The following is a 24,354-nucleotide window of genomic DNA, read 5'->3' as shown; positions in this document are numbered from 1 at the left end:
AGTAGAAAGGATGAACAGAACAGTTCAACAAATGGCTCGATCCATGCTAGATGAATCTAGAACTCTTGCAACCTTCTGGGGTGAAGCTGCATTCGTTGCCATGACTATTCTCAACAAAGCAAATGTTCGAGTAAATAGCACTCAAACTCCACATGAACTTTGGTATGGTAAGGCTCCTACTGTAAAATACTTTAAAGTTTTTGGAAGCAAATGTTTTATCAAAAGGACTGATGAAAAACTTGGTAAGTTTGAACCCAGAGCAGAAGAAGGGATTCTTGTAGGTTATTCTTCTAGAAGTAAAGGATATAGATGTTATAATAAAAGACTTGGGAAAATTGTTGAAAGCATTGATATTGTAGTTGATGAAGCATGCATAAATCCAAAACAGATAAAATCAATAGAATATTATGACAATGAGGAAGATGGGGATTACTTTCCCACATCAAATCAAAATTATATTGAAGAAGAAACCAATGAAGCACTAGAATAAGATATAATGGTAGAAGAAAAGACTCCGTCCAGGTATGTTCAAAAAAATCATCCAAAAACTCAAATTTTAGGAGAAAGGGAGGCTGGTGTATAGACAAGAAGAACTATTACAGGGACCTCAAGCTATCTAGCATTACTATCCTCCACCGAACCTCAAAATGTAAATGAAGCATGCAAAGATGAATGTTGGGTCAAGGCCATGGATGAAGAACTTGAGCAAATTGAAAAGAATGACACTTGGGAATTAGTTCCTAGACCTCATGATAAAAATATTATAGGAACTAAATGGATATTCAAGAACAAGCTGAATGAAAATGGAGAAGTCATTAGAAACAAGGCTAGACTTGTTTGTAAAGGGTATGCTCAATAAGAAGGTATAGATTTTGAAGAAACTTTTGCACCTGTTGCCAGACTTGAAGCCATAAGAATGTTTCTTGCTCTTTCCAGTTTTAAGAAATTCAAAGTATACCAAATGGATAAAATCAACCTTCCTTAATGGAGATTTAGAAGAAGAAATTTATATTGAACAGCCAGAAGGATTCATTCTTGGAAATGATGCAAAACTCTTATATAGACTCAAAAAGGATCTCTATGGTCTGAAACAGGCTCCAAGGGCTTGGTATTACCACCTTGACAAATATCTACACCAACAAGGTTTTACAAAAGGTTATGTAGATAGCAATTTATATACAAAGATTGAAAATGATAAATTTCTAATTATTATTGTTTATGTTGATGATATCATTTTTGGTAGCAATGAAGAATCCATGAGTCAGAATTTTGCTTCAGTAATGCAGCAAGAATTTGAAATGTCCTTGCTTGGTGAACTTACCTATTTTCTTGGTCTACAAGTTCAACAAACTAAAGATGGTATTTTTCTTTCACAAACCAAATATCTCAAGTAGATCTTGAAAAAGTACGGAATGGAAGATTCTAAACCTGTATGTACTCCAATGGTAATAGGATGCAGTCTCAACTCAAATGATGAATCAACAGCAGTACATCAACTAACTTACAGATCCATGATTGGCAGTTTGCTTTATCTAACAGGTACCCGACTTGACATCATGCATGCAGTAGGAATAGTTGGAAGATTCCAAGCAAATCCAAAAGAATCACACCTTCAGGCAATCAAAATAATTTTCAAATATCTTCAAGGAACTCAGGACTTTGGACTATGGTATCCTAGAGATGTAGATCTTACTCTTCATGCATATACAGATGCAGATTGGGCAGGAAGTGTTGATGATAGAAAAAGCACTAGTGGTGGTGCATTCTATATGGGTTCCAGGTTAGTGTCTTGGTTTAGCAAGAAACAAATTTCAATTGCTTTATCTACAGCTGAAGAAGAATATGTGGCTGCTACATCTTGTTGCACAAAACTACTTTGGATGATGTAAACTTTGCAAGACATTCAGATCACATGTACTCCACCCATCTCCATTCTATGTGATAAAACAAGTTCCATCAGTATTTCAAAGAATCTAGTCATGCACTCCAAGACCAAGCACATACCCATCAAGTACCATTTTCTACGAGAACAAGTGCTTGAACAAAAGGTAAAATTGGAGTGTGTCCCATCCAAAGAACAGGTTGTTGATATATTCACTAAACCACTACCTAGAGAAACATTTGAATATCTCAGACAAAAGCCGGGAGTTGTTGCTGCATCATCCTGTTGTTAAATCCAGTTTTTCAAAGGAAGTTTACTACACGTTGGTTTAATGAAGTATATGCGCGGGTACACGCAGGTTGCCTTGTCTAAAAGCGTGTATATGTTTTTCTAAAAAAAAAAATAGTGGTAGCACAGGTTCAGGGGGAGCGTTCACATTCCACATTGTTGGCATTATGGTTGTTGAACTCAGTTATTTCTTAGTTGCATCAATCATTAGTGTGATATAACTTCTTTTGTCATGGTCTATATTTCAATGAGCTCTTGGAATGGATAATGTAATAATTTTTGTATTTCTGTCATGTATAAACTTTGGTATATCCCCACTTGTTTGGGCAGATGAGTCAAATATGGTGTATCCCCACTTGGTTGGGTGATTGATGTATGTATGAGTTCGTGGTCATAGGGGGGTCATACTCACTTTGTTGAGTTATAGTGTCATGTTATTATTGAATCATCTCTCTGCAAACTCAGCATGTACTTAGGGGGGTACAGACAGCATCATGCAAAGGAGGAGAGTAGAGTGGTCCACCCTTTGCCCTTGATGTCAAAGGGGGAGAGTATTTTGGTATTTTGGTTTTGTATGGCATCTCTAATAGTCTTTACAGCTTGCAGTAGTCAACACCATCATGGTTTCTATCAAGTCCAAATGGGGAGATTGTTGGCATTATGATACAAGTATTGTCCTTGATGGAAACTCTATAGGTCAACTCAGTTTTGATAAGAGGCTAACAAGAATATTCAAAGGCAATAGGGCAGTGGTACAGAGGATCAAGAAGATGGAACTAAGGTCTATTGATCAGAATAAAGAAGTTGAAGGAAGAAGATGATGTAAGAGCAGTTTAAGAGATACACGTAGGTTCACTTAGTCCAAGCAGCGTATACATGCAGGTACTCAGAACAGAAATAACGTATAACATACACACACACTCCCACAGAAGGCAAAGCGCGTACATGTTGAAAACCATGGTTTTGGTCCGAGGTATTTGGTCCAAGGTATCTTTGGACCATGATATTGACCCTAGGTATTTAGTTTGAGGTATTCGGTCTGTGGTATTTGATCCAAGGTATTGGTCCTAAGTGGATTTGGTCCATGGTATTAAGAAAGGCCAAAAACTATATAAAGAAGAGAGGATCATAAGGCCAGGTGTGCAAGTGAATAAGATTCTAAGGAATACTTCTATCTGAAGTATATTTTATGTTGTAGGGTTATGTTTGGGACTAGATCTGAAATATTTATGTGCACCTTGAGTTCAATATTGGATCTGGATCAGGATCATGAGACCTAAAATGAATTATTCTTGAATGATCTGATATTGGTTGAGGCTAGATCTGATGTTTTGCGTCTGTTTTATTTGTTATCTATCATGATCTGGGTTTGTCTAAAGTCTGGAATTGTAGCAAAGTTCTGAGTCAATATTTGCAGATATGTACGCAGGTTCATCTTGTCAAAAGAGCATATACACGCAAGTTCTGTTCTTTCAAGTAGCGTATATAAAAGAATTGTCTGATGTTCAGAGATGATTGATCTATCAGATCAGTATTGTTGATTTATTGCTGCTGCTATTTTACTATTGTCCGTCAATGAAGTTTTCTTAGATCTGAATGTAAATCTGAATGCATAAGGAGGTTGATATTTGATTGATTGTATAAGTGAGAAGAAGTGTTTTATGTTTCCTGCCTGTGTAAAGTTCTGTAAGTTGACAGTAGATGTCTAGTACACTGCTGGTTGGTACAGTTTTTGATTCAGAGATTTTATGATTCAGAATCTTTAGAGGTATACGTAGGTTGGGCTGAAGGAAGTAGTGTATACATGCAGGTTTTCTTCATTAAAGTAGCATAAACAGTCTGACACATGAATTTTTGAGGTTTCAGTTGGTTCTGAATGTTGATACAGGTTTCTAGGTTCAGCACAGTGTTCTGAAGACAGTGATCTGATTGTTTCAGATTAACTACATGTTGGTTGATGAAGTTTGAGTTTCTAAATTTCTAATGAGTTATTGATGAGTCAAGGTCTTCATATGTCTTGATATGTGCCAAGAGAATCCAGTCTGAAAATTCATGAAACATGGTCCCTGGTGGAAGAGTGGAGTTTTCTGTAGGCTGGCACCTACGTACTAATAAACATATTGGCTAGTACAAGAGCTAGGGGGTTGTAGCTCCCTTCCAGTAGAAGCTAGAGAATGAGAGAAGGTTGTAACCTTCTGCAGGTAGAAGCCTGTGTACTGTTATGAGTCTGCACCAGTACAAGATTGTAAACATATTTTCTCATTATTAAAAGAAGACAGAGACGACAGCAGCAGGTGGTTTTCACCCACATTGGATTTCCATCTTAAATCTTGGTTTTCATGTGTGTTGCTTATGTGGAATGGTTTATTATGTTTATACTGCACATGGTTACTGTTTAATGATTGATTAAGTATTGATGCACTGATTAAAGATCAACATATGATGAATTAACTGAATCATAAGTTTACTGCATAAACGTTGGTTGCCTTAAAGACAGTTACGTGTACACGCTAGTTCCCCTCTCTGAAGTAGCGTATATAAATCTGATTATGAAAAAGAAAAATTCTTGATCTGATAATACTGATTCACCCCCCCTCTCAGTATTATTTCCAACACAGATTGACTACAAAATTACAACATTTTACAAGGCAATTTTACATCTATTTTTAGCTTTGGGGGCGCTGCCCCCGATCCCCCGCCAGGGGGGCTCCAAATAATCGTTGTCACCCCCCCTAAACCCCCCTGGTGGCATACATTTTACGGGTGGTGTTGCTGTCACATTACGAAATGGGGTCCAATGTGGCGATACCTTTGAATAAGGAAGATAATCAGGCTCCACACCCAACAAGACTTGGAGGTTCGACAGAAGGAGAAGAAGGATAAGCACCCAGAGAAAATCGTGGACCTGGAGGAATAATAACTCCATGATGGAGTTGAGGAGTTAGATGTTGAGGAGGACAAGCCTATCACATGGCTCCCAGAGTATATCCCTCTGCGGAAAGGGAAGATAAAAGTAACAAAAGACCCAGATTTAAGAAAATTTATGGTCTCGATGCCCCTGTTACCAGAATAGGTCATATTTGAAGGCACGGCCTTAGCGCGCATTCCGATGCTAAAGCTGGAGGATTAAGATCTCGTGGACCACGATAAATTCCCTCACTTAGCTACTAATAAGTATATGACAAAAATCTATTATGAAGAAACCGGGGTTACACGGCTGGAACCCATGAAATGGGTCAGAGGTGTTGAGCAGGCCGGATTGCTACACATGCTTTGCGTACCACACTTTCACAGGTCGATTATCAACACTGTGTGTGTGCACCAACTACTCGCGTTGGTGCATGATGGGTGCTTATGGTTCAGTGAACCCATCCCTATCACAACTATTCTCATCCATCAGATTAGAAAGATGCCCTATAAAGGAGCGGACCTTGTGAAGTAGTTTGGAGGAAAAAGTGGAGAAAAGGAGATGGCAGATAAGATGAAAGCTGAATTTGGATTGATCAAGAAGTTGCACGGATGTTCTATGCACTCCATTCAAGACCAGGTGGTGTTTTTTTCTGCCCAAATATTAGTAGGGAAGATTATGAGGAAATGTTGCGCAGACGAAGTTCCAGCACGGTAGTGTCGTTAGCTGCCTAGTGCACGAAGGGAGTAAAATACAACTAGGCACAATATTTATGTAAGGAATTCCTTGCAAACTTTCATGAAGCATAAGAGGATAGCAAGCCCTTTCATTATTCCTGGCTCCTGTTGCTAATTGTATTAGTAGCATGGTGACTACCAGAGGATAGTCAGTTTCCTCCGTAGGCAAAAGATTTACTAGAGGCAGCAAAGTTTGCTTCGTTGTGGGTGACAAAGGATCTGGAGAGGATCAAGGAATCCAAGATTTTCTGGATATTAGTTGAAATGGATCTCCGCATAGTAATCAGTCAGTGGCCAAGGTTGTCTCCAACCTTGTTCGAGCAGTTGAGGGCCTTTACAGAGTTCAAGGCTGATTTCCATAATGTATCAATCAAGGCGAGGAGGGACCCTAAACATATATGGCACAAGTTGCCATACTTAGTCTCAGAGATAGATGTGCAAGAAATTGTGGGGAGTTGGCCAGCGGAGTGGTGCCAGCCCATAGATGTTGGTGCAGGTACCAATATGGGTGGAGAAATCTCTAATGCGTAGGTGACAACTGTGTAGTAGCGAAAAGACGCAGCACAGAAAGCGGCGTGAGCATTGGCTAAGCAAAGAAAGAAAGAAGTTGCTGCTAAGGCAGCTGTTGAAAAAGAGCGTGCTACTAAAGAGCGTGCTGAGGCAGAGCGCACTAACACAAAGGAAGTCGAAGCTTTGGCTTCCCAACATACCGAGGAGAAAGAACTGTCCGATGAGGGCGGAGATGGAGGAGAGGAGCAGAGAACTCCCTTCACATTGAAGAAGTGCAGTAAGGAGACAATTGTTAGGCCAAGGAAGAAGCACAAATCAGATAAAAAAGTGTGCATTGACCCGAAGATCCTCATAGAAGGGGATCTAAATGAGATTGGGGACAAAGTAAGAGGCACCACAACAGAGTTGTGGCAGCAATTTGAATAGCAATACATGCAGATGTTAGGGAGTGTCCAGAAGGATCTGTGCGAGTTGCAGATCCAAATAGGTTGGATTCACCTAAACGTAAGACAAGCGAGCGGGGTGCAAGCGAGCCTGGCGTAAGGAAGCGAGAAAGTATTGGAGTTAGAATGAACTCTGGACCTTAGAGTCATATCCTTACCAAAAGGATCAGTTCACGCGGAAAGAGAGGAAGACCATGCCTTGTTGAGCACAATCAAAGACATCGAGGTGAACTTAGTCACGCTGCCACTTTAGACTCTCCATGCGTTGCATCAGGGGGTCTCGGGTGAGCTTAGGATCAAAGAGTAGCGCGCGCTTGTGTAGAAATTTTGAATAATATGACACATATTCACAGAGATTATCCTGATTATACACTTATAAGCGGAACATGCATAATACATAACCTCCTCTACGTTGATCATCAATTTACAGAAGCAGAAACATTCACAGGCGCACATAGAAGCATCAATCACACATATCAACACAGTATTTTCCCGGGGAAAGCATCTCGCTAAAAACCCCAACTATCTGTATATTATATTGATTGAATCATGTAAAAATACATAGTACAATACTCATCCCAAGTACTCAATACTATCTCCTCATGCTACACACAATACAGCTTAGATTTGATCTCCAAATCTCCCCGACTGCTTTCCTGCCTCCACTGCACAATACCTGCAAGAGAATGAATGAGAATGGCTGATCCAAACTCCTATTTACCTTGTGAAAATCACCCACACTGTAAATCACATGAGCACAAGCTATATTTCACTTGGTATTGGCCCACACTACGTAGAGATCATTGGCATAACTCAATCCCATGCATGTGCACAATCTCATGCACAACTTATAGCAATCTCAACCTCTAACACCTGTCTCCACTGAACTGTACATGCACTGAGTTAACTGATGTATTCTTCAGTTACATTATGAGTTAATAATTAGTGGATTAATTAATAACTAATTCACACAACTCATCACTTAGTCTATTGATCAGTTAGACTAAATACAACTAGTTCAACTAAGTCAAACTGAACACAACTCCATTAACTGCTCATCCAACTCCACAGAACTCAACCACATGAGTTCTAATTGATGTCCTGCATGCAATAACTCAACTAACACATAAGAAAACGTATTTCCTTCTGACAGCTGCATGTGCCACATCTGTAGCTCAAACTGAAGTGCTCCAAGAGGATAAGATAAAGTTTATAGTCTAAATATTATTATGAGACAATAATATTTGACTTTTCTATTTTTGACTAGTAGTCTAAAAATAGACTCTGATCACTCCTACTGTGATCACTCCTGTTGTGATCACTCCTGCTGTGATCACTCCTGCTGTGATCATTCCTGCTGTGATCCAAAAATAGACTTTGTGTCATAATTTGCCTATGGGCCCACTTAGTGAAGGTGACTCCTTTCCACTAAGCTCCATCATCTTTTTGCGTTCTCAAAAAGCATTTCTTGTTGCACACTTTTCAACACTCCCTCTCAACAAGAAAGGCTTCCTCTCAAACCCGATCCTGAAACTCTGGAATGTTCTGCATGCAACACATCTGCCCGGTCCACTTTGCTCCAACAACACTTGGAACAAAACACTCCCAACTGACCACTTTGTTGGACTAGGAACATACTCCAATGTTGAAGCTCTACCTGTTGCTGACAAGTGCTCCCTCTCTGACATCTACACTACTGCAACATCTCGCACCATTGCACACCCCTCTGTGCCACCTAGCACTGTGCAAAACACTTGTTCCTCTCGCATTGTTGTAGCCTGCATGCTATGCACTGTCCTAGGATTCCCTGCACTGTCGCTCTCTCTTCCGCTCCATCCGCATCTGTCTCTACCCAATCAATCAGTTCCTGCTACTACACATTGGGGCTCCTGTAGCAAGGTCTCATCTAAGAGGTTGGGTACCTCAAGGATCTTGCCCCTCCTCCTTGGGACAATCAATCCACATCACCCCACCTACTACCTGGAGGTATGGTTGCATGCGATCCCTCAGCCCACCTGGCTCGAATTTTCCCCCTACTGGAGGTCTCTGCATGAGTAGATGTCTCTACTCGATCTCCTCTCAGCTTCCCTTGTTGTGGCTGCTCCACAACCTCTTGAAGCTGCTGCACCAATCATGGCTCCTCCACAATTGTCTGAGAATTCTTCTGGATCTAGATGTTGAGAGGTAATATACGCTCCCTCTCAACCACCAAGTCTCCATCAGTTGCCTCACTGCTCAAGGATTTGCATGCATCTTGAACCTCAAGAGCATACAGGTTCCTGACCCATGAACCAATCTCATGACAACGAAAGCATCTCACCTTCGACTTGTCAACCTTCTTCCCATCACTGGAAGAACTAGATTCGAAAAGAGAAAGCTTCTTCTTTCCCTTCTTCACCTTACTCACTAAGGCACAGTTCTCCTCATCATGCATAGATGAAGAACTATCTCTGGTGCACTGTCTAATCTCCTCCTGCATCAAATCCAACCATATTCATTCCCAATTTGGCAGTTTCTCCCTTCCATTCACCGAGTCCTGGTAGCTATGCCAACTCTTAGGAAGGCCAAGGAGTGCTAGACTCACCATATCCTCATCCTCAACAGTTACCCCCACACTTCCCAGCTCATCCCGGCATTGGGTGAACTTCATGAGATACTGGGGCATACTGTCTCCATTCTCACACCTAATGTTTCTGAGTTTATCCTTGAGCACCATTCCACCAGCTCAAAACTCAACCGCTTCTGATCTAAAATTCGTGAGAACAAAGTATTTCTTGTACAGAGATCGACTGTATGGGCATTCACCGGATATCTCACCTTCCAAAAGAAGGATGAATCCAGAGGCTACCTGGCCCGATTACAGACTCTGCTTGAAGAAATAAGATGTAAACACTTCCTGAATAGTAGATCTGATGATCAATCCTCGCTTTGATATCCTGTAGAACTTTTTCTACAAATCAACCAGCTCCGATACCATGTAGAAATTTTGAATAATATGACACATATTCACAGAGATTATCTTGATTATACACTTATAAGTGGAACATGCATAATACATAACCTCCTCTACGTTGATCATCAATTTACAGAAGCAGAAACATTCACAGGCGCACATATAAGCATAAATCACACATATCAACACAGTATTTTCCTGGGGAAAGCATCTCGCTAAAAACCCCAACTATCTATATATTATATTGATTGAATCATGTAACAATACATAGTACAATACTCATCCCAAGTACTCAGTACTATCTCCTCATGCTACACACAATACAGCTCAGATTTGATCTCCAAATCTCCCCCGCTGCTTGCCTGCCTCCACTGCACAATACCTGCAAGAGAATGAATGAGAATGGCTGATCCAAACTCCTATTTACCTTGTGAAAATCACCCACACTGTAAATCACGTGAGCACAAGCTATATTTCACTTGGTATTGGCCCACACTACGTAGAGATCATTGGCATAACTCAATCCCATGCATGTGCACAATCTCATGCACAACTGATAGCAATCTCAACCTCTAACACCTGTCTCCACTGAACTGTACATGCACTGAGTTAACTAATGTATTCTTCAGTTGCATTATGAGTTAATAATTAGTGAATTAATTAATAACTAATTCACACAACTCATCACTTAGTCTATTGATCAGTTAGACTAAATACAACTAGTTCAACTAAGTCAAACCGAACACAACTCCATTAACTGCTCATACAACTCCACAGAACTCAACCACATGAGTTCTAACTGATGTCCTGCATGCAATAGCTCAAATAACACATAAGAAAACGTATTTCCTTCTGACAGCTGCATGTGCCACATCTGTAGCTCAAACTGAAGTGCTCCAAGAGGATAAGATAAAGTTTATAGTCTAAATATTATTATGAGACAATAATATTTGACTTTTCTATTTTTGACTAGCAGTCTTAAAATAGACTCTGATCACTCCTACTGTGATCACTCCTGCTGTGATCACTCCTGCTGTGATCACTCCTGCTGTGATCATTCCTGCTGTGATCCAAAAATAGACTTTGCGCCATAATTTGCCTGTGGGCCCACGTAGTGAAGGTGACTCCTTTCCACTAAGCTCCATCATCTTGTTGCATTCTCAACAAGCATTTATTGTTGCACACTTTTCAACAGCTTGTAGTGATCAATGAATTTAAGGTAAACAATGAACAAATGTTCACTAAGAAGGCTCAGTCTCTGAAAGAAAATGAAGAGATGGAAGGGCGAAATCAAAGCCTGGAAACAACAATCACATAGGGATGCAATTCAATCCCAGAGTTAAATATTTCAAACGATGCCACAGCCACAATGAAGATCAGGAAATTAGATTCTGCAATCCGCGCATCAAAAAATGAGATAGGAAAATTCACGTTTGACTTCCAAATGAATATATCAGAGCTATGTCTGAAATTACAGCCAACCACTCCACCGAAGGTCCAGGAGCAAAGTGGAGAAACCATCAAGGAAATAATGGGCACTTTGGATGCAGCAGTCACAAGCTGCACGTTGATATTCAAACAAACCATGGAGATATGGACGACTCTGCAGGAGGACCCAAAACTATAGAAACTTGGCACATATATCTAGGAGACACAATGAAGGTTTGATGAAGTCAGGGCGACTGCATGCACTTTGGCACCAGTCCAACACCTCGCTCGATTGCAGGAAGGAAAACAACTACAATCACAAATTGAAGAGATACAAAGGAAAGAGGCCCTTCTCAAGGCCAGAATACAGCCATGGATAGAGGAATTTAGTCAACTTACTCTGTCAGTCCAGGAAAAGTTAAAGACACTTCAGTGGACACAAAGAATGATGAGCCTAGTAGTAGAAGGTCCGACTACAATAAAGCTGGTAGAGGAAGTGCAACAGGTCGCGATACATGGCTCTTTTGATGTAGTAGCATTGCAGGTCGAGTTCAGTGACCTCCGCAACAAGACTGAGGTGCTAGTAGAGTGACTCGAGCACAAGTCACCATATTTGTCTTGGGGGGCTGTTGGGAAAGGATCCCTAGGGTCAATTTTGGGTTAGTTTAACCAAATTTTGAATAGAATTTTGTAAAGAATGTAAAGTCTTCGTAAAATTTGGAAGTGGAGCACGCAGCTAAGTAGGAGTCAAAGGGGATTTAGCCCCTTGTATGGGTAAGTGATAGGTCGATTTTGAGACTCACCCATAGGCCACGGGCCATGGTATTGTAATAGAAAGACTATAAATAGTTGAGCCATAGTGAGTCTATAAAAAAGGAATAGAAATTTTGGAAGAACAAGTGTAAGGGAAATTTCTAAGGCAGGAAAGCTTTGTTTTCCTGTACTTAGGCGAAGGGGGAAGGCTCCTGTAGATGAGTGCGTGGAGACCTTGGAAAGTCCACTGTTGAGTGCGCGGGCCCCTGCAACTGGGTGCGCAGGGTGAAAGAGTCTGTAATTTGAACATTTAATCTAATAAAGATTGGTTTTGGAACGAATATCTTGCATCTATGTCTTATTCTTATTTATTTTCAAGTCATGCATTATCGCTCAATGATCTATTTTCTGTGAAATAAAGTGTTATTACTGCGTGAATCTATTGACTCTTTAATGTCTATGCTTGAGATGAGTAATTATCTGTTCTCGCGAAGGTATTAGCTAAATCTGTTATGATAATTGTTCGAAGCGGGTAGATCTGTGTGAAGGCAGATCTAGGGTTAGTATTTACTACACGAAAATTGTCAGTATGCTTCTTTTAGGTCTGAAAAGTCTAATCGTAGACCGTCGCGAAGGTCTGAGAGCCATTTTCAGAGAATTGCAGTCATGAAACATAGGATGATATTGTTGAAAATATCAACAAGAAATGTTAAAAATAGAAGTGCAAAAAATAGCAGTTTGGGTACCAGTGTTGGACATAGCAATAAGGAATGAAAAATGGAAGTGCTAAAAATAGCATTGCTATAAATAGCATTTCAGGTTACATTCCAATTTTAGTTAGTACTTCAACTAAAATAGAGAAGTAAAAATTCGAATTTGATCTTAGCAGTTGTTTGTAAACTAATTAATTAATTCAACTTGAGTTAATTAGTTAAGGAAAATCAAACATGAAGTCTATGTGGGGACATGCAACATTTTCTCCATTAATTGAGGAATTTATCCATCAGTTAAAGAGATAAGGATGAGTTGAAATATTGAGTTGTAATTAGTTGGCTCAGTTAACTGAGTCAAGTCCAGTTAGATTAATTCAAACAGTTTGTTGAATTAATTGTGAGTTCAGTTAGTTAATGCTTGCATGCATGTAACTCTTGCACTTCATATAACTAAATATTCTCTCGTAAATAACTCATGCATGTCAGTTCTGTCAGAGACACAATTGAGATCAGAGGAGGGACGGTGTACTATCAGTTGAATGAATTTTTCCTATAAAGGAAACTCATCCATGTAGAAGGATTTATCTCCTTTAGGATTGCGCAGTTAATACTGGGTCAAGTGAGCAGTGCGAGGTGGGAATTCACACAAGTGGAAGCACTGGACCCCAGGAAAAAACTGCACAAAGAAATAGGAGGCTTGGAGGGCAGAGGAGAAGGTTGTGAGAGCCTTTGAATGTCTATGAGCAGTATTGTTTGATTGCAGAGAGAGCAAGATAGCTTGTGAGCTGATTCCTTTTGTAACTTGAACAAGATTTCCACTTGTATGATAATACAAAGATTGGGCATTAGGCTGAGGCTTTCCCCAGGTTATTTCTTATGTGTTATGTGTGATTGATTTCTCATTCTCAGTTATATGTTTCTCATTGATTGTGCTCAATTCGATTAAGCTTCCGCAAAGTGTTATAGAAGTATACCTTGTATTGTGTTTTAGTATATTTCATAATCTGTTGATCTACAGTGGGAATTTCTACATGGTATCAGAGCAAAGGTGATCAAGGTGAAGAACAGTATACAAGAAGGAGAAGTTCAAATATTGTGGTTCCTGAATATAGAAATCGATTTCTTATCACATCTCAATTTCACCAATGGCGTTCAATGGTTTAAGACTCAAGTATGCCCTTGATGGCAGCTTGAATTATATAGCCTAGAAGGATCACATGGAAGTAGTATTAGAGGATAACGATCTAAAGGACTTCATTGATCAAGAAGTCCCCAAGCCAACTGATGCTACTCAACTGGCGAAATGGAAGAAATGTGTGGCTAGAGCAAGGAGAATCCTCCTGGAGGGAGTTTGAGACCACATTGTCTCGAGCCTCCATGGGAAGGAGACACCATTTTCGATGTGGAAAAAATTGAAAGATTTATATCAGAACAACAACGATCAGAGGAAGCTGGCGTTGAAAGACAAGCTTCGTAAGATCAAGTGTGAAAAGGGCGATACGATCTCTATGTATCTAACCACTCTCACCACCTGCAGGGATGAGCTTGGAAGTGTAGGGATCATGACAGCCAATGATGACATGTTGAGTCTTGCTCTCCTCAGTCTTCCTAAGAGCTAGCATAGCTACCAAGACTCAGTTAATGGAAGAGAAAAACTGCCAGATGGGGAATGACTTTGGGATCTGATGCAGGAGGAGATAAGAAGAAGCACCAGAGATGGATCTTCTTCATCCAAGGAGGATGAAGAAAATTGTGCCTTAGTGAGTAAGGCAAAGAAAGGGAAGGAGAAGGATTCTCATCCCAAATCGAGTTCTTCCTATGGTGGGAAGAAGGTTGACAAATCGAAAGTGCGATGCTTTCATTGTCATGAAGTGGGCCATTTTGCTACAAATTGTCCACTGAGGAAATCCAAGAAGGGATCCATGGAAGGATCAGAAGGTGAGGCACTGGCCTCATAGTTCGAGTTGGATTTCACACTTTTCGCATGCATGGTTTCATCCATGGTGGGAAGTGGTTGGTTTCTTGACAGTGGAGCTTCTTTCCACATGACTGGCAACAAGAGTTTGTTCAGTACCTTGGAGGAGAAAGATCTCCAGATACTCATAGCGATGGGTAATGATGAAAAGTATAGTGTCTCAGGTGTAGGCACAGTTGTTTTTCAAAGGGAGCATGGAGCTTACATTACCTTGACCGATGTCAAGTATGTACCAGGACTGAGGAAAAATTTTGTTTCAATCACCATGCTAGAACACAAGGTCTATGATGTAGTCTTCAGTAAGGGAAAGCTTTTCCTTTGACACATCACCACGAGACAGGTGAAGCAGATTGGTTCACGAGTCAAGAATCTATATGCTCTTGTGGTTCAAGATGCATGCAAAGCCTTGAGGAGCAAGGCAACTGATGGAGACTTGGTGGTTGAGAGGGAGAGTACATTACCTCTCAACATGTAGCACCAAAAGAAGTCTCAGACAATTGTGGAGGAGCCACAATTGGTGAAGCAGCTTCAGGAGGTTGTGGAGCAGCCACAACTAGAGAAACTGAGAGGAGATCGAGTGGAGTCATCGACTCATGCAGAGACCTCCAATAGGGGGGAATTTTGAGCCAAGTAGGCAGAGGGATCACATGCATCCATACCTCCATGTCGGAGGTGGGGCGATGTGAAGTGATAGTCCCAAGAAGGCTGGAATAGGGGCAGGATCATTGAGGTACCCAACCTCTTTGATTAGACCTTGCTACGGGAGCCCTGATGAGGAGTAGTAGGATTGAATGAGTGGGTAGAGGCAAATGCGGATGGAGCGATAGAGGGAGCTACATTGCAGGAATCCCAAGATAGTGCAGAGCTAGCAAGCTGCAACAATGCGAGAGGCACAAGAGTGTTGCACCAGTGCAGGATGGCACAGAGAGGTGTACAATGGTGCAAGATGCATGGAGTGTTGTAGCAACTTAGAGGTCAAAGAGGGAGCACTTGTCAGCGGCAGAGGGAGCTTCAGCATCAGAGTATGTTTCTAGCCCAACAGAGAGGTCAATTGGGAGTTTTTTTTTGTTTCTAGAGTTGTTGGAGCAACCACACTTGGGTGAAGTGTTGCATGTAGAAAATTCCAAAGGTTTAGGATCAGGTTCGAGTTGAATGCCTTTCTTGTTGAGAGGGAGTGTTGAAAATAGCAACAAGAAATGCTAAAAATAGAAGTGCTAAAAACAACACTGTTATAAATAGCAGTTTGGGTACCAGTGTTAGACATAGCAACAAGGAATGAAAAATGGAAGTGCTAAAAATATCATTGCTATAAATAGCATTTCGGGTTAGATTCCAATTTTAGTTAGTCCCTAAACTAAAATAGAGAAGTAAAAATTCGAATTTGATCTTAGCAGTTGTTTGTAAAATAATTAGTTAATTCATCTTGAGTTAATTAGTTAAGGAAAATCAAACATGAAGTCTATGTGAGGACATGCAACAGTTTCTCCATTAATTGAGGAATTTATCCATCAGTTAGAAATAAGGATGAGTTGTAATATTGAGTTGTAATTAGTTGGCTCAGTTAACTGAGTCAATTCCAGGTAGATTAATTCAAACAGTTTGTTGAATTAATTGTGAGTTCAATTAGTTATGCTTGCATGCATGTAACTGTTGCACTTCAGATAACTGAATATTCTCTCATAAATAACTCATGAATGTCAGTTCTGTTAGAGACCCAGTTGAGATCAGAGGAGGGACAGTGTACTATCAGTTGGATGAATTTTTCCCATAAAGGAAACTCATCCATGTAGAAGGATTTATCTCCTTTAGGATTGCATAGTTACTACTGGGCCAAGTGAGCAGTGTGAGGGGGGATTTCACACAAGTGGAAGCATTGGACCCCATGAAAAAATTGTGCAATGAAATAGGAGGCTTGGAGGGCAAAGGAGAAGGTTGTGAGAGCCTTTGACTATCTATGAGTAGTATTGTTTGATTGCAGAGAGAGCAGGATAGCTTGTGAGCTGATTCTTTTTGTAACTTGAACAAGATTTCCACTTGTATGATAATACAGAGATTAGGGTTTTGGGCTGAGGATGTCCTCGGGTTCTTTCTTCTGTGTTATGTGTGATTGATTTCTCATTCTCAGTTATATGTGTTCTCATTGATCATGCTCAATTCGATTAAGCTTCCGCAAAGTGTTGTAGAAGTATACCTTGTATTGTGTTTTAGTATATTACATAATCTGTTGATCTACAGTGGGAATTTCTACAGATATTAATCTGTGCTAAGGCAGATCTGAGCTATGAGGGCTTCAGAATACTTATCACGCGGTCTCTGGATGCAGAAACCTAGTTCTAGCATCCTCCACTACTATTTCAGGTGAGACTACAACCTGTGCTATGCAAGTTTTTGCTGAAAGGGCTAGCATTTAGGGTTTTGTTGGTTGGCGCGATTAACTCTGAACCTAGATTAGGCCCCTTTAAGCCAACACCTCATCTCAAATGCTGTCAATATTTCATGGAGTTGATCAAGTGTGAGACTTTTCAGATCCTGCATTTCTTCAATAGCAGAGACTTTGGAGGTGAACTTCGGAGTCAAAGATCTTAAAATGTTTTAACAATAGTAGCATATTTTATTTCTTGACCAATATTTCTCATGGAATTAACAATTTCATATACTCTATGAAAAAATGTTGCAATTCTTTCATCATCATTCATTTTCAATATCTCATATTGTACTTTGAATGTTTGGAGTTTAACACTTTTTACCTTGGTGTTGCCCTCATAACTTTGGACAATCTTATCCCAAATTCCTTTTGTTGTGTTCAGTTGCATTACCTTCACAAAATCGGACTCATGTAGACTTCCCAAGATGGCATTTACAACTTTTGCATTAGTTTCATACTATTTATTTCATACAATATATGAAGGAATAGAGGTTGGATATTGATATCCACTTTCAATGAATTCCCATACATCAGCTCCTAGAGCTTGTAAGTATGATCTCATCCTAACTTTATAAAATACAAAGTTAGTTCCATTAAATATAGGAGGTCTGATGGAAAATACTCCTTCGTGGCTACTCATCTTGACGGATCTCCTTCAAGCGATCAAAATTTTGCCAAAGGATCGACTTTAATTCTAATTGTTGGGAAAAATCCTAAGAGTGGGGGCTGAATCAATATTTTCAAACCATTATATTTTTCAATTTTATATCCTGATTTATGTACGCGACTTTATTGAAGGGGACCCACGTGTGTATGCAATTGTTATTCATACAACTAGTGTATATCCAGTAAAACATATTTATCACTTAATTCATCTTCTGTTTATCTTGAGTCAGTGCATCAATACTTCATTAAGCATTAAATAAACAGTAACCATGTGAAGTAAGAACAAAATAAACCATCACACATGAACACCAAGATTTAAGGTGGAAACCCAATGTGGGCAAAAACCACCATTGATGTCGTCTCTATCTTCTTTTTAATATAATGAAAAACTTCTTACAATCTTGTACTGCTGCAAGCACCCATCTACAAAAGGCTACAACCTTCGCTCGTTTTCCATCTCCTACTAGAAGGGAGCTCCAACCCCCTGATCTCATTTACCAGCACCCTCTAGAAGGGAGATCTAACCCCCTAATATGGTTCACCAGCTACCACTAGAAGGAAGCTTCAACTCCCCCATTGAAGGATCCAAACCTCAACACCTTCGTGGACCATGTTTCATAAATTTTCATACTAGATCCACCTGCTACAAAACATCACAACTTGTAGGCCACGTTTCATCAAATTTTTAGATTGGACCCACTACCAACATTTAAGCCCAAAACCAATTATCAAAACTAAAACTGATCTCTGCAACAAATCACTCAATCATCATCTGAAACAACCAATATCTGACCCAACTGAATCAACCCAATCACTTAATCAACGAATTAACCAAAACTCAACCAATCAATTGAAACCCAAATCATTCAACTTAAACGACCAGAACAGTCAAATCACTATAACCAAAATACCAATCAACATACTGCACAGAAACTAGATTTTGTTATTGCAAACCCTGATTAACCATATATCAAAATATATATGCTACTTTACAGTAGCAAACCTACGTGTGTATGCGCTTTCCATGAAGCATACCCACGTACATATATTAAACCACTGAATTATGAAAACTAAACCACTGCCACTCTAAAATAAATATTGAATCACACACAAATCCACTGCATCATTATGAAACAATCATTAAACCTTCTCTGAACTTCAATAAAAAACAACAAGTATCTTCAACATTATTCAATCAGTGAATTCATCTTTTAAACATTATTGTTAATCCCAGATCATCAAGAAGACTTCATTGACATATAGTAGAAACACAGATGGACTGATTAAACTAATTAGACATCCTTTTCATAAAAAGCCCTAGTTTTTGTATGTGCTTTCCTCAAAGCATATTTGCGTGTATATGCACTTTTTAGGAAATAGACTCACGTATAGATCAGAATATATACGTGACTTACCATAATCAAACCCGCGTGTATACGCACCTTTCTGGTTATAAAACTTGTGTACATATCTACATTTACTGGTACAAAACTTCATTGCATCACATAATTTCAGACATACCCAAATCTTGGCATACACATAAAAATCATCCGTTAAGACACTATCAACACAGATCAAATCACCTCATAATCAACATTGTCATTTCAGATATATTGGATATGGTCCATCATCAAATTCTCAGGTGCATACTTAGTTTTACATCAAACAAATCAATAATAGCCCATTACATGCACACTTGATTCAAATCTAATTATTCATGAAAATATTCATCAATTGCACATATTTACCACTTTGATCTTCATCTCCTTATATAAATTAGCCCTTATCCAATACCATAGGTCAAAACCATACTAATGTCGATGCTATTCATAGACAGGATCAAATATCTATTGTTGGGCTCAATACCACAGGGAAATACCATGGTAAGTACCCTTGGTATTTAGAATACCATGGTACAGAAACTGTACATGCCTTTCCTTCTTCACACCCACGTGTGTATGCGGCTTTGCTTCACAGAACTCACGTATACTCTACTTTTCTTCACCAAACATGAGTGTGTACTAATTTACTTCATAGAACATGTGTACACTCAACTTTGCTTCATAATATCTGTGTATACTCAACTTTGCTTCACCAAACCTGCGTATACTTCTTCAAACTTCATCTTTATCATTTCTCTATCTCTAAACTGTTATGCCTTTCAACACATTAGTCATCTTTATCATTTCTCTGTCTCTGAACTGTTATTCCTTTGATCTAACTCTCTGTCACATGTAGACACATCTTGTTGACATCTTCATCAAGTAGGTTGTCATCAAAGGAAAACTCATCAAGTAGGTTGCCATCAAGGACAACACATTAGTCATAATTCCAACAAAAACATGAAGATCACAAGAGACAAAGAACACAAAAATGTAGGCTCCAAGCCAAGGAAAAACCCCACAAAGCAGAAAACCAAAACAAAAAATATTCTTATAGAATCATATCAAATTGAGATATCCAAGACCCAAAAACCAAGACCAAGACTGCCACAAAGACCTCAAGTCAGTCCTCCACCAAGTCACCTCCACCAAGTCAAAGTCAACGTTGGTCAAATCTCTGAAATCTGATCAACTCCTCAAATTTCGGCTCTGTAATTTCAGCCCATATAATTTCGGCCCTCTTAAAATTTTAGGCCTGTAATTCCTCAGAAAAATTCGTACGTGTGAGTATATCTATGGCAAAAAACTTCAAAATTCCCTCTCCTTTGACTTTCCTCTTCAACTTTAACTTCGGTTGATTTTATTCTTCTTTTGGCACATAAATTGATGTGATGATTGATGGTATTCAAATGGCTAAGTTGACTTGTATATATACACATCTAAGAGGTCAAAAAGGTGCCTCTCTGGGCTGACTTGTCCAAGGAGGGCCGACTTGACTTGTGGATGACAAAATTGACTTTTTGACTCAATACAAAATTCTTTTTCTTTTTTCTTACAAGAATTCCAAATGGGACTTTGACTAAATTACATTTCTTTGACTCATAATAAATTATCTTTTGACTCAAATGATGCTACAAGAATTAATAACATGATTTAAATAAAAATAATCATAATAATAATTCCTTTTTCTTCTTTTGACACAAGTATAATGATAATTATGAAGACATAACCTAGTTACATTGCCAACATCTGCCATGGTAGATAAATTGTGAGGGTTTCATGCACTATCTGGGCATCCATCCACAAAAGTCAATCGTCACTAGATCTACAAGATGAAAGACACCAGGCCGCCACCCTGACCTGTCATCCCGCCCAACTTTTCCATTAAAAAGCATGATTATATTAGATATGCAAACCTTGGTTCAATTTCCTCTTTGATCTGAAACATAGGTAACTGCCACAATGCTAGTAAATGCTTCCCTGTTGGGGTTTATTCTCTTGATTGCAGGAAAAAAATCATTCCTCTGAGGGCATAATCACCACCAACACCCTCTCCTCACTCAAGGAAGCACAATCTCGATTTCTACTCTCCCTAGAGCTCATTCGTCGTCTATGACAAACTTTGCGTTGACGATGGAATTGATTATGGCTCCACAAAAAAGAAATATAACTCCTATCATCATGTATCCAAAACCAAAATAGTTATATAAAACGGTGTATTTCTTATTTATGCATCATATGTGTTTCTCTTTGCTCATAATGGAAATTTGTATTGTATGCATCAATATGAATGTGACACCTACAATGCTTCTACCAAAATTATATTTAACATTTCATAAAGTTCATATGTTTCTCTACTCATACTATTAGCTCTACATGATCCATGTTAGTCTCCCCAAAATCATGTTGCTTTCTTGAAAAAAACATTGCTAAAAGGGGTGTTTCATTGCCTTAAAACATTCCTTCATTCTACTTACTAGTCACAATTCCAAAGCCTTTGGACATCTCTTTGAAGTCTAATTCACTCATATAGCGAGTACATAAACATTTTTTTCCCTATTACATGGGTTATGGTTTGTTCCTCAAACTATTCAAACTTTTGGTTGCACCAAACTCTTGACCTCCTCCCTAGTTTCCTAATTTTTCACTCTTTTAAATATTATTTCTTAAGTTAAAAATTCTCTCCAAATTGATATAGTTGTCCTATGGGAAATCTATTTTTATGTATAGAGGTAGAGGTGGCATGCATTCAACATTCTTAGCATATTTCCATATTTAGTTTTTTCTCTTATTTGGTTGTTTTACAGAACTATAAAGTCTAGCCCATATTAAATCCTGCTTCTCCCACTTGAAAATATTTGGGTTAGAGCTTCTCCTTCAATCTGGATTTTATCAAAAATTGTGTATATGGTTATAACATTAAGAGTAATGCACTTTTTTTAATTTATATATCTAGTTATGGTATTTACATTTTGTTGGTATATATGGAAACTTAAGCTTGTAAAGTGCTTCTTCTTTCTAAGATGTGTTAATTTATGTATCAATGATGGTCCATAGAGAGGGCATGCAATTCCTTTTTTAGATGTAGGAGCTCCCTTTAGTGACAAAATAAGGAAAATGAGATATTGTATTTATTTTGTTAAAAAGTTAAGAAATTGCTCCTTAATATACATATGCTAGTGCACCTTAATATACTAGTGCTCCTTAATATACATAATATACATATATTTTTCCCCTTAATATACATATAATCTTCATTTTGTTGCACACATATACTAGTGCACCTTCCACACCCCAATAATCAATACTGCACAGGAACCTAGCCCTAGAAATGGATCTACCCATCACTGCTACACCAATCATAACTCCACCATCATTATTGTTGTTTTCATAGTAATCAAGGTTGAATGGATCTGTTGGGTGCACTTTCTGTCGAAGGAGATCAACTTCTAAGCAACAGGTAAACTGTAACACTAAGGTGTAAGAGAGGTGTAAAATTTTTCCACCTTTGTCATCTATCTCAGATGATTGGAACCTAAATCCCTCATTCTGTTAATGTTTGGGGACATTAAAATTCAAAAATGTTTGTGAGTGAAAATCCTATTGTAAATTCCAAACATAAATAATTTTTAAATTCAAATTTGACCTAAAAATATGTCAAATCAAATGTGAAGACTTAATACATATATATGTCACTCTTTAAATCTTTGTTGGTTAAAGTCTTTCCAGTTAAAGCCTTGCCAATTGTGAAGTGAGTTGACCTTCCCTAGTTGTAAGCAATTTGAGCTAGTGTTTCTAAACATTTATATGACCTTGTTGGATTAACCATCATTCCCCATGCTCATTCCTAACATCGGGAGGATATTAGTCTTTCTACCTAACATTGGGGGGCACAAATATTAGTACCTAACAATGGGGGACTTTTTTTGTCCTTGTGCCTAATACATGAACCAATGAGCTACCAAATCTATGATGAACCATATTGTGAGTCAATGAGCTATCAAGTATCCACTCATTCTCTACATTAATAGCTCATTGACATAGAAGCACACATTTTTCAAGATAGGCATTTTAATCTTAAAAGTAAGAACATGTGATATTTTGGCTCAAAGGCTCGGATATAACCACCTTGAAGTATCTCCAGAGTTCTTTGGATAGAAATAAGTTGCATGTTATAGGCCATTAATTCGATAACTTCTCTCATTCGATGGATTGTAGGTACAACCAAATAGGTACCTAACATATCTATCTTCAATGAGTGAGGGAAGTTCAAGGAAAGTGGAGGAAAGTCAGAGATATATTACATCTAACAAATAGAGATCAATTGGAGGTGAGAATATCATAAGAAAATTACATAGATGCATGTATTTTTTTCTTGTTGAAGGGAGGTAATGTTCTTATGATGTTGAGAGCATAGATGATATCAAGGTTCCCTTGAGGTACAAACATCTAGTGAAACAATGGGTACCCAAGGACCTTCCTCAAGTAAACATTGATTTTTGTCTCAATGAGAGGATATATTGCATTGCTCCATCATCATTACATGATTTGGGATTATTTTCCATGGATGTAATGAAGGTTTTTTACAATGGATAAACTAAATTGATGGAGTATGTTGGACCATGTTACAATTACAATGATTGGATGTGGTTGGTCCAATATACGCAAGGTATGGAAGAATACAGAGTGATTGTAAATTATTAGCTAAGAGACAACGATAAAAATAAAGGAGAATTTATTTATATTAATGGAAGGCAAAAGCATCAGGGAATATTTTAGGGTTTATAAATAACACATAACCTAGGACAACAAATAAGCAACCAAATTGCATATTTGAGGGATGTGAAGGAAACTATGTATTCATATGTGCAAGAAAATCAATAGTTGCAAGAGAAGAGTTGTTGATTAATTACAAATTGAATAGAATAGATATAGACACTTATATTATGGGGATGGTACATAAACTCTCGTTAATGATCCTTATATTTTATGTTTTTCATTCAGAAGAACTAGTTCCATGAAAGAACTTATGAAAGAGCTAGTTCGATGGTCTATCCTTGAATAACGTTTTATCTTCTAGTGTTGATGGTATTTATTTTCACCTTCTTGGCGATAAAATAAATTAATTTGATGTTGAAGTTTGGGGGATGTTTGGATGTGATTTTCATCTATCTGCTATCAAAATTTCATGGCCAATGAACATCATATGGCTGACTTATCAAAAAGGTTTATCTATTTTCATTTGTTATTTTTAAGGGGTAAATAAATGAATCTATGGCTAGATTTCTTAT

The sequence above is a fragment of the Pinus tabuliformis genome, chromosome Q (genome assembly GCF_031772625.1).
Source record: "Pinus tabuliformis cultivar Carrire ecotype Pingquan chromosome Q, CPIR1, whole genome shotgun sequence".
NCBI classification, from domain to species: domain Eukaryota; kingdom Viridiplantae; phylum Streptophyta; class Pinopsida; order Pinales; family Pinaceae; genus Pinus; species Pinus tabuliformis.
This window is presented reverse-complemented; position numbering follows the sequence as displayed.